Source organism: Balaenoptera musculus, chromosome 1, assembly GCF_009873245.2.
Source record: "Balaenoptera musculus isolate JJ_BM4_2016_0621 chromosome 1, mBalMus1.pri.v3, whole genome shotgun sequence".
Taxonomy (NCBI): Eukaryota; Metazoa; Chordata; class Mammalia; order Artiodactyla; family Balaenopteridae; genus Balaenoptera; species Balaenoptera musculus.
The window spans coordinates 67,958,029-67,970,046 of NC_045785.1; the positions used below are offsets into that span (position 1 = coordinate 67,958,029).

At 34.3% G+C, this 12,018-nt stretch overlaps 1 pseudogene; it reads right to left on the bottom strand.

Annotated features, from left to right (window-relative positions):
• Positions 1–535: 535 nt before the first annotated feature.
• Positions 536–635, bottom strand: LOC118887089 (annotated as a pseudogene).
• Between the last annotated feature and the right edge of the window lie 11,383 nt (positions 636–12,018).

Consider the following 12,018-nt stretch of genomic DNA (forward strand, 5'->3'; position numbering starts at 1 on the left):
GCCACCAGTTAAGTTTTCCCGGTGATTCTGATGCCTTCCCTAGCTACTTGTGAGAGGAGAAACTTTAGAAAAGAATAAAGTGAAAATCGCATAAATTCCTCATTTTCCAGTGTTGCTTTTACTTTCAACATTGTGAAAGCACATACTGAGTGAGCATGTGTAAATAGAACCATCCCCACTACTTTACCCTAAAAGTAAAGTATTACTTTGAAAAAGTCCTCACAGAAAGTCCTTTTTTTGCAGATGAAAAATGGGATGTTTTGTTTTTCAACTTTACTGAGATATAATTGACAATACTGTAAGATATTTAAAGTGTACATTGTGAAAATTTGATATATGTATACATTGTGAAAGGACTTCTCCCCTCTAATTGACACATCCATCACCTCACATATTTATCTTTTTTTTTTTTTTAGCCGCACCCCACAACTTGTGGGATCCTACTTCCCCAACCAGGGATTGAACCTGGGCCTTCAGCAGTGAGAGCTTAGAGTCCTAACCACTGGACTGCCAGGGAATTCCCTCTATCTTTTTTAAAAATATAAAATGCTTCACGAATTTGCATATTATCCTTGGGCAGGAGCCATACTAATCTTCTCTGTATTATGCCAATTATATGTACAGCTGAAGTCAGCACTGGAATACTATTTTATAAGTAAAAGTGAACTGTTTTAAAATTTTATTTTATTTTTGGCCATGCAGCATGGCTTGTGGGATCTTAGTTACCTAAGCATGGAGTCCGAACTACTGGACAACCAGGGAATTCCCAGAAATGAACTTTTCTTTAATATTCATCTGTTAAGATTTTGTTTTCCTTAAATGTGCATGTCAGAGATGTGTATGTATGATATACTTAAGTTTATAGGTTAAGGTTTCTGAAAAGTTGGATCATAGGACTGGGAATTGGAAGGAACCTCTAGATCTACACTGTCTAATACAGTAGCCACTAGCCACATGAAGGTAAGTGCCTGAAATGTGGCTATCTGAACTGAGATGTTGTGTAAGTGTAAAATTCACACTGGATTCTGAAGACTTAGTACAAAAAAAAGAATTGTAAAATATATCTTATTGATAATTTTTTATTGACTACATGTTGTAGTGTATGATATCTTTGATTTATTGAGTTAAATATATACATTATTAAAATTTCACATTTCTTTTATTAAAATGTGGATTATAAAAATGTTTCAGTAACATATGTGGCTTGCATTTGTAGCTCACTTTATTTGTAGCTTGCTGCTGGACAGCACTGCTCTAAGTTATGTGATCTTTCAACATAATCAAATACCAATTTACAACACCCATTTAAAGTGACCTAGAAACTCTATAGTTTCTTTTGGCTTTCTGATTCAATATTGAAAAATATTGTACAGAACACTTTCTTTTTTTTTTCTTTAATTAAAAAAATTTGGGAGGGGGGGCACACAGTGCAGGGCATGCAGGATCCCAGTTCCCCCACCAGGGATTGAACCCACACCCCCTGCAGTGGAAGTGCGGAGTCCCAACCACTGGACCACCAGGGAAGTCCCAGAACACTGTAATTCTAAAATGTTAGGAAAGTATGAGATTAGCTCACTGTATATTTATTAGTCCTGTGGTAAGCTTTTCAGTGACTTCTTATAAAAGAGGGTTAGAAAGAAGGGCAAGTTATTATTGGGCTATTTTATTAGGAAACTTTTTAATATCACCACAGAATAAAATCAGTTCTACACTCCCCAAAAAGGAAATGCTTTTTTAAAAAGCAGAAAACATTTCTTACGCCTGGGTATCTCCAGATAACTATAGTATTTTTTATAAAATGATTAAAGCAATTTTATTTTACTTATTTTTTTAAAAGGCATGTACTTAAAAAATTTGTTTTTAAATCTTTTTTTTGGTAAATACTGTTAAATTGGTCAAATTGAATGTGTAAATTCTATTATAGTGCTCTGTGCCAGGAAAAGTATTGTAAAATCAAGCTGTGAAGGACTTCCCTGGTGGCGCAGTGGTTAAGAATCCACCTACCAATGCAGGGGACACAGGTTCAAGCCCTGGTCTGGGAAGATCCTACATGCTGTGGAGCAACTAAGCCCGTGCGCCACAACTACTGAGCCCACACGCCACAACTACTGAAGCCCATGTGCCACAACTGCTGAGCCTGTGTGCCAAGAGCCCATGCTCCACAACAAGAGAAGCCACCGCAGTGAGAAATGAGAAGCCCATGCACCGCAATGAAGAGTAGTCCCCACAATGCAGGGGACATGGGTTCGATCCCTGGTCCGGGAAGATCCCACATGCCATGGAGCAACTAAGCCCATGTGCCACAGCTACTGAGCCTGCGTTCCACAACTACTGAAGCCTGCGCGCCTAGAGCCTGTGCTCCACAACAAGAGAAGCCACTGCAATGAAAAGCCTGTGCACCGCAACAAAGAGTAGCCCCCGCTCCCCACAACTAGAGAAAGCCCGTGTGCAGCAATGAAGACCCAACGCAGCCAAAAATAAGTAAATTAATTTTAAAAAAAAGTAGCCCCCACTCACTGCAACCAGAGAAAAGCCCACGGACAGCAACGAAGACCCAACACAGCCATAAATAAATAAATAAATAAATTTGAAGTACACATATAGTACACCAAAAATTTTAAATAATTAAAAAAATAAAAATAAAATACACAGAAGACTGGCACAAGAAAAAAAAAAAGCAATGACAGAATCAAAACTTGAAAACTTGAGAATTACTAATATAACTATAGTGATTAAAGTACTGGGAAATTTAGGTGGTATAGACAGTATTCCAAGGAGAATTATGATTGATAAAGCTCTTCTTCCTATCAAATTTTTAGGTTAGTTTGACATCTTTTACTGGTGCTCTTGGAAGCTTACAAATATTAATGAAATTTTTTACCTTAATAAGAGAATTAATTTCACTAGCTTACTAAGAGAACTAAAAAAGTAATTTCACTAGCTTCAAAGTAAATTGACACTTAAGAAATGAAGCAAGCTTTTGAATAAAATTTATTTCAAAGACCTAAACAAATTAGCAGTTTTTGAAGAACATGAACGAGCAGTCATTAAGTAAAAATATGACATTCAAAACTTTCAGCAATCTGACCATAACTTTTATCTGTCAGCTTCCTACAGTGAGCCTTCCTAAATCATATGATTTAATCTGACCATTCTTTTTACTGTATCAAATGATTTTATGCTTTTTGCTTCTGGACTTTGAGTTCTTGGTCCAAATCACAAACCCTCCCCCTTCCTCGCTTTCTTTCTAAATTGTATCAATCTTTCAAGATCCTCACATTTTTTTTTTACTGAAACCTTTCCCATCCCCACCACTCTGCCCAAAATGAGCATATAATTAACATTTGTATAGTATTTTACTTTTCGTAAAGCCCTTTCCATATTATCTCATTCTATATGTCAATCTAATGAGGTGGATGATGTTATTCATTTTGGAGAATAAGGGAATAATAGTTGATTTTTCCAGAACTTTGTATAAACGCTGAGTAGCAAAACTAAGAATACTGGAACCAAATCTCATTCCAAGTTTGATGCTCTTTCCTCTCTGTCTCAATGGTCCCTTTACTCCTATAATAGTTACATAACACCTGTTTTGGCCTTTAATTGTTTACTGTCTTTGTATCAAACTAATTTGATTGTCAGCTATAGATTTGAAGGGATATGTACAGATTTGTACATGGGGAATGGGAATAAATGGAAAAGATGATGAGAGCTGAATACATCTCTTCTTGATAATAGAATCAAAGAGGTCATTAAGAACTCCTTACCGGCCCATTTGCTTTCTGAAAGCATTATATTTTTTAAAGTATGATACCCAGACTTTCTTCTTTTCCTCTAGCCAAAATAACTACCTACCTTAGTGCCAAATTTTTAGTATAATTTTTAAAAGGGAGCTAAAAAGAGAGGGCTTCCCTGACCACCCTGGCTAAAGTAGCCACTTCCCATCTCTGTCTTAGCAACATTTAAAATTTTTCTTTAAGGTACTTCAAATTATCTGAAATTTTATTATTTCTTTTTTAACTTGTTTATTGGTTGTCTTCTCCCACCAGAATATGAGTTGAATGAGAGCAAGGATGTTGTCTGTCTAGTTAATAGCACATAGTATGCACTCAGTAAACATTTGCTGAATGACTGAGATACTTTATTAATGGAGAATGTTCCCCATGGTCATAGCCATCTTTTAAAACAAGTTTTGTAGTACCCATCAGATACTATAAAATGGGCACTCACATGCTATTATTGACTGCCTAATTCCAAATTCAAGTCCAACTTACTGTAATTACCCAAAGAAGGACATTTATAGTTAAGAAAAAAGACAGGGTTTCCAGAACAGTTTAATTTTAAGTAGATGGTATTTAATGACTTAAAGACACTTACCTTAAGTTTGCTTTTTCTGTTTTGTAATGTGGATGGAGTAAGAAATGAATCTTTTCAAAAATTTTTAATTTTTTTCCCTAAAGTTAAAGTTGCATTTGTAACCATGACAAAATTTTTTGGTTTTATAACTTACGCTCAAAATTTGGAGCCTTTCCACAGGAATGAGAATATAGAATCTAAGTTCCAAACTAGCAGTCAAGCAATTTTGGTATAAGAAATCTATGATAATGATTCCTCAGTGCTGGAAGGAGTTTTAGCAAAGTATAAAATGTAGAGGTAAAATATATTCTATTATTAGATGGCCATAGTTTGATTATATGTAATTATTTAGGTATTATCTAAAATGCAGGCCAAATATTAGGACACCAGCCTGGTAGTACTCCTTATGTTAATATTGGAACAATGTCTATTTAAGTATTGTTTAAAATATCTTAACTCACTATTAAATTGCTAGCCATTGAAAAGCTCTTTGAAATCTTATCACTACTTTCAATATCAGATGTGTGTGCATATATATAGATTACATATGAGAAAGCATACGGAAGTCTTTGATAAACTGTAAACTAATATATAAATGTTATTATTACAGAGAAGACATAGCACAGTTATTTTTTTAATACTAAGAGACTAAAATTCAGTGATAAAAGTCTGAAAAGGGAACATGGCAAGGGGCATGATCTTAGAGGATGCCTGAGTCCTTTGGGGGTGATACTGGTAGTTACTCTAATGCTTTATACCAAGTAAAATTTCCTCAGTAAAGAGAGATGATTGGTCAGTAGACCTCCAAGTGGTAGCAGAATAGTTTGTATAGCTTAAAATAATGAAAACAACTTATATGTATATGTCATCATATAAATTTTAGTGCTTTCATGCATATTATTTGATTCTCACAATAACATTTTTGAGTTAGGAATTCAGAGAAATTAAATGATTTGCCTAAATTACCTACTAAATGGCAGAGCTGAGATTAGGAACCAAGCGTTGAAATTCTTAGGTCTTTATTTATTATTTAACTTATACTTTAGACATTTGTAGCCCCTTTATGCTAGTCCACTAGGAGGAATTGAAGATTCAGTGATAAATAATAGTTTTCCCTAGGCATCTTTCAAGTAATATAGTATGATTGAGGTATATGAGGCAGCAGCAGAAATCAAGGCTGGAGGGATTTTCTGACTCTCAAATCAAAGATATATGTTTAAAAAATATAAACAACTTTTTATCCATTTATTTTTAAATTGACAAATAGGCTTTATTTTTTCGATCAGTTTTATGTTCACAGCACAATTGAGTGGAAGGTACAAAGATTTCCCATAGACCTCCTGCCTCTACGCATGCATACCCCCCCCCTCCATTATCAACATCTCCCACTAGATGGAACAATGAACTTATATTGACACATTATTATCACCCAGAATCCGTAATTTACATTAGGTTTCACTCTTGGTGTTGTACATTCTATGGGTTTGGACAAATATATAATGACATTTGCCTACCATTCAGTACTATACTGAGTAGTTTCACTACCTTAAAATCCTCTGTACTCCACCTATTTATCCTTCCCTTTCCACTAACCCCTGGCAACCACTGATCTTTTTATTGTCTCCATAGTTTTGCCTTTTCCAAAATGTTATATAGTATGTAGCCTCTTCAGACTGGCTTCTTTCACTTAGTAATATGCATTTAAGTTTCCTCCATGTTTTTATATGGCTTCATAGCTCATTTTTATTTTCTTGTTTTTAAATTTATTATTTTTTAAACTCATTTCTGTTTAGTGCTGAATAGTGTTCCATTGCCTGAATGGGATTTTACCACAGTTTATCTATTCACCTAATGAAGGACATATTGGTTGCTTCCAAGTTTTGGCAATTATGAATAAAGCTGCTATAAACATTCATGGGCAGGTTTTTGTGTGGATATTGGTTTTCAACTCCTTTGTGTAAACACCAAGGAGCAAGATTACCAGACCACATGATGGGTGTATTTTTTGTAAGAAATCACCAAACTGTCTTCCAAAGTGGAAGACATTCCTGTCATCAATGAAAGAGAGTTCCTGTTGTTCTATGCCAGCATTTGGTATTGCCAGTGTTCTGGATTTTGGCCATTCTAGTAGGTGTGTTATGGTATCTTATTGTTTTAATATGCATTTCCCTGATGACATACATTATGGAGCATCTTTTCATATACTTGCTTTATTTGCCGTCTGTATATCTTCTTTGGTGAGGTGTCTGTTAAGGTCTAAAAAATGTTAACCCATTGTTTAACTGAGTTGTTTGTTTTCTTATTGTTGAGTTTTAGGAGTTCTTTATGTATTTTGGATAACAGTCTTTTACCAGATATGTCTTTTGAAATATTTTCTTCCAGTCTGTGGCTTGCCTTTTCATTCTTTTGGCAGTGTCTTTGTCAACAGAAAATTGTAATTTTAATGAAATCCAGCTTATGAATTCTTTCTTTCATGAATTGTTCCTTTGGTATCATATTTAAAAACATTGCCAAACCCAAGGTCATCTAGATCTTTTCCTATGTTGTAGGAGTTTTTATCATTTGCATTTTACGTTTACGTCTGGGATCCATTTTGAGTTAATTTTTGTGAAGGGTATAAAGTCTGTATCTAGATTCATTTCTTTGCAAGTGGATGTCCAGTTGTTCAAACACTATTTGGAACATTTTTTCTCTATTATATTGCCTTCATTCCTTTGTCAAAGATCAGTTAACTATACTTATGTGAGTCTATTTCTGGGCTCCCTATTCTGTTTTATTGACCTTTTTGCCTTTCCTGATCTATTGTTCTTTCACCAATACCACACTGTCTTGACTACAGTATTTGAAATACACTGCATTTGAATACAATGGATGCTACCTATGTGATGGCTTAATGATTCTAAATTTAACAGAGTCAAGATGAGTAAGTAGAAAATAACTGGAATATTTGGAAAAAGCCATTTCTTCTTAGTTGGATAGCTTTTCTGTGAGTGGATGTGTATGCTTGTAAATAAGGGCATTTTGTTATACATATGGTATAGTAATCATTTTTCCAGGAAAAATTCTTCTAGTTCATATGATGAAATCATTGTTATCATTATAGTAGCTAACACTTGCATGGACTGCACTATCCACATTTAAATGCATCACACATTTATCTCATTTAATCCTCATAACAGCCCTGCAAAGTAGGTATTAATGTTAATCCCATTAGACAGATAAGGAAACTGAGGCACAGAACAGTTAAGTCCAAGGCCACACAACTAGTAAGTGGTGTTGCCAGGATTCTAATACAGGCAGTCTGTCTCCAAAGTCTGTGCTTTTACCTACTACACTGTCAGTATTCCCTGATGCACCTTAGCAGATTTTATAACGACTATTCAAATATCTCAAGCACTGTTAACAAGGTTTAAAAGAGCCTCAGTTTGCTTATTCTTGGATAAGAAGTATCAGGGAATGGAAGTCATAATTTACTAATATTAATACTAAATGAGAAATTTCAGGTCTGAATGTACCGAGTTAAGAACTAAATATTGACAGAAAAAGTTTTCAGCAGGAACATCGGTAAACTATTAGAAATCATTTGTCTTCAAGTATTGCAATGATAATCTAAATTTTAATAGTAATTTCTTCTGAGACTCTAGAAGGCTTACTGTCTTTCTCTGTACTAATTTTATTATAACTGAGAAATGATTTGTGAATTGGAGAAATAAAACTTACTTTTTTATTGTCTGTGAATAAAGCCAAAGTAGAAGGTGAAGATGGTATCAGTTGAATGACTAGTTATATACTTTCAGGGTTTTTTTTGTAGTTAAAATACTATTATCTTTAGCTCTCATTATCTAAACATGTTTAATATTTAAACTATGGTGATAAAATCAGAAAGGACACATACTTTTGTAAAAATAATTTCTCTGTACTTATTATTAAAGCATAATATCCCAAATAAGGACGTTTTATTACAGTTATTAAAAATAAAATGTAATGTCATTAGAATATTTACTTAATTCTGGCCCTCGACTCCCTAAAAGAGAGTGATACACTTCCCTCAAATATATTATTAAGCACAAAAGTTTTGTTGCTATTAACTTTTATAAACAAAATAATAAACATACTTAAGTTTTATGATTTGATTGAAAAAATTAAAATCATTTCTTTAAAATACATTGTAACTTGCTTGTCCTTCAGTTAGAGATGAAGCACCTCTGCCCCAGCATGAGAACTTGACCTTGTAAACTGTAAACATTAAAAAGAATCTCACTCTTTGTAATTTTCTTTTAATAAAGGGAAGAGAATTGTGTTTTCATGGAATAATCTCATCAATGTTTGAGTAATAAAAATAAAAAAATACAAACACTAATTTCATATCCTTGTTAAAAATATAGCAGCCTTAAAGAAATTAAAGAAAAAAAAAGGGTGTTCCTAACTCAAGTTAGTTTTTGTTCTCTTCGAATTTTCTGCCACACATACACATACCTATAAAATCAAATAAGCACTGATTTATGTGATTTTTAAACAGTGTTTCAAATAGACTATTATTATGTAATTTTTTTGGTTTTGTTTTTATTTTTACTTTTAAAAGCACACTTATTAGATGAGCTTTGCTTACATCTCTGCTCCATTTTCCCTACAGGCTGCCATTACTCTTTGCTTTACACACTCTATTTTTGTCATGATAATTATTTACAGGGGTGACAATTGCTCTTGCGCTCCCCCCATCTCCCCCCCCCCCAAAAAAGCAACCCACATTCATCTCAAACAAACTTGGATGAAGAAGATTGAATGTAAAGTGATTGTGTAATGGATTTTCAACTTTTTTTTTTTTTTTTTTTGGCTGTGTTGGGTCTTCGTTTCTGTGCGAGGGCTTTCTCTAGTTGCGGCAAGCGGGGGCCACTCTTCATCGCGGTGCGCGGGCCTCTCACTATCGTGGCCTCTCTTGTTGAGGAGCACAGGCTCCAGACGCGCAGGCTCAGTAATTGTGGCTCACGGGCCCAGTTGCTCCGCGGCATGTGGGATCTTCCCAGACCAGGGCTCGAACCCGTGTTTCCTGCATTGGCAGGCGGATTCTCAACCACTGCACCACCAGGGAAACCCTTAACTTTTAAGTGTATGTAAGAGTAAAATGTCTCTCAAGTACTATGTAGTATAATAATGACCACATTGATTCATTACCCTATTGCGTGTAATTGCAATGGGTATATTTGTATATATAATTTTTTCTTTGAATTATTTTCTAAGAAGAAATTTCCAGGTATGATATTTACAGTGCTTCTAAAATCATTTAAAATAACCATTCCCAAATGTTTGAAAGAATTATTTACACTGCTCATTTTACCAAAACCTAGCTAGATTATTTTACCAAAACCTAGCTAGATTATTTTACTATTTAAAGTCTTAAAATTATAATTTCTTCCTTATTAACTTGGAATTTCCAAGTTGAGGGGAATTCTTGCATTTCAACACTACTACTGTAATCCTTTTGTGTGCTTATGATATTTGAAAAAATATGAAAATCCTTTATCACCCTTCTCTATGTGTGAAGAGCCAGATTTCTTTCCATTTGTTAACATGTAATGCATTTTTCAGATATGTGAAAGATCTAGTCTTTGGGTTCTGAAATCAGTTAATATGTCAAGTCCTGATAATATTTCTAGCTCTCTGAAAATGATTGAATCAGATAAGAATCTGGTTTTTTTAATTCCCAGCATTACCCTCCAGAACAATTCAGAATTTTCATATTACTATACCAGTGTTCTTTGGTAATGAATATTTAGAGGAACTCTCTTGGAAATTAATTCTAGAATAGATGATTTTTATTATATTTTTACTCTACTCTCAATGCTGATCATTGCAGTGGATTCCAACTTGCAATATGCTTGTTTAAAAAGCAGGAGTCTTAAGGTGACTTTGGATATTAGCATTTTTCCTTAAGTTTTCTGGATTTGAAAGTTTATCTTTTGACATTAACTATTCCTTGGTGGGACTAAAAAAATTTGCTGAATAGCTGGCAAACCTCTGTAACCTATAAGTAGGCTAGATAAATACGATACCTTTCTATACCAAGGTGTTTTTAGAGAGTTTTGAGAAATAGTAAATCCTAGCTGTCAAAATGCACAAAGAGGAACATTTTGCTGAATCATTAATGTAAGGCTGCTTGGTGTATAGAGTAGGTGTTCCCATATTTTTGAAGGTTAACATGTGATCATCACCTTTTCATTATATTCTAAACATACATTTACATTTACTTTTTCTCATAACTGTTCTTTTTTTCTTTTAATTTTTACAGACTTAAGATATTCAATACAGTGCTCTGTACAATTCTTTTGACATTTTCTTATGTCACACTAACATTTAGCAGGGATTACCTAAAGTGGTATGATAGGAAGGTTTTGTTTTGTTTTGTTTTTTACTTATTTATTTATTTATTTATTCTTGGCTGCTCTGGGTCTTTATTGCTGCGCTCAGGCTTTCTCTACTTGGGGCGAGTGGGGGCTACTCCTCATTGTGATGCACGGGCTTCTCACTGCGGTGGCTTCTCTTGTTGCAGCGCATGGGCTCTAGGCACGCGGGCTTCAGTAGTTGTGGCACACGGGCTCAGTAGCTGTGGCTTGCGGGCTCTAGAGCGCAGGCTCAGTAGTTGTGGCACACGGGCTTAGCTGCTCTGCGGCATGTGGGATATTCCCGGACCAGGGATTGAACCCCTGTCCCCTGCATTGGTAGGCAGGTTCTTAACCACTGTGCCACCAGGGAAGCCCAGTAAGGTTTTTATTTTATTCTTTTTTCTTTCTGTGTTTTCCAAAATCTTCAATGAGTATTTATATTTATAATTAGGGAAAATGTGTTTTTAAAAGAAAAAATATCTCTCATATTATGCCTCATAAATAGCATATCCAGATTTTAAGCTGATCCAGTTAAAGTCTTAAAAGAAACATGAGTTTTTACTGTCTGTAACCTGATACTCTCTCCTGTCTTTCCTGAAGCAGCACAAGAATTCTTTAAATAGTGACCCTAGGAGTGGGGAGGGCAGATCTCATTCTGTTTTAGTTGAAGTAACTAAAATCAGATATGAAGCTTTCAGAAGTTATTAGTTTGCCTGAACTATTAACTCTTGTATACTACAAAAAAAAAGTTAAAATCATCAGCTAAAGTCATATTTAAGTCCTTTACTGACTTTAAAGCCTTGCTTTTGATATTTATGATATGTAACCTTTTACAATGCCAAATTCCTGGCATTTCTGATTGATAGACCCTAGGAATTTTGAAAATGACACAAATTATTTGACAATTTTAATTTAAACAAACCATATTTTAGTATTGTATATCTTACATTTGAATAACTTGAAGTTGAAATTAAAATACCTAAAATAAGTATTTTTATTTGTATAATAACTTTAACTTATTTTAATGGTAAGATATTTAATGGCTATAATGATTTTTTTGTTGCTTTTTTACCTAGAATGGAGTAAATAAATGTGTAGTTATGACATTCTGTGCTGAAATATTGGTTTCTTAATCCACTTGGCCTCTTAAAAAGGACATAAAAATGGTAGAGCCAGAAGGAAAATGAATAGTTAATCGTGGAGGAGGAGAAAACCTAGCTCAATACTTTGACTAGAGGCAGCTGGGGAAGTGACGTCCTGTAGCATTTGCTGTTCTAGAAAG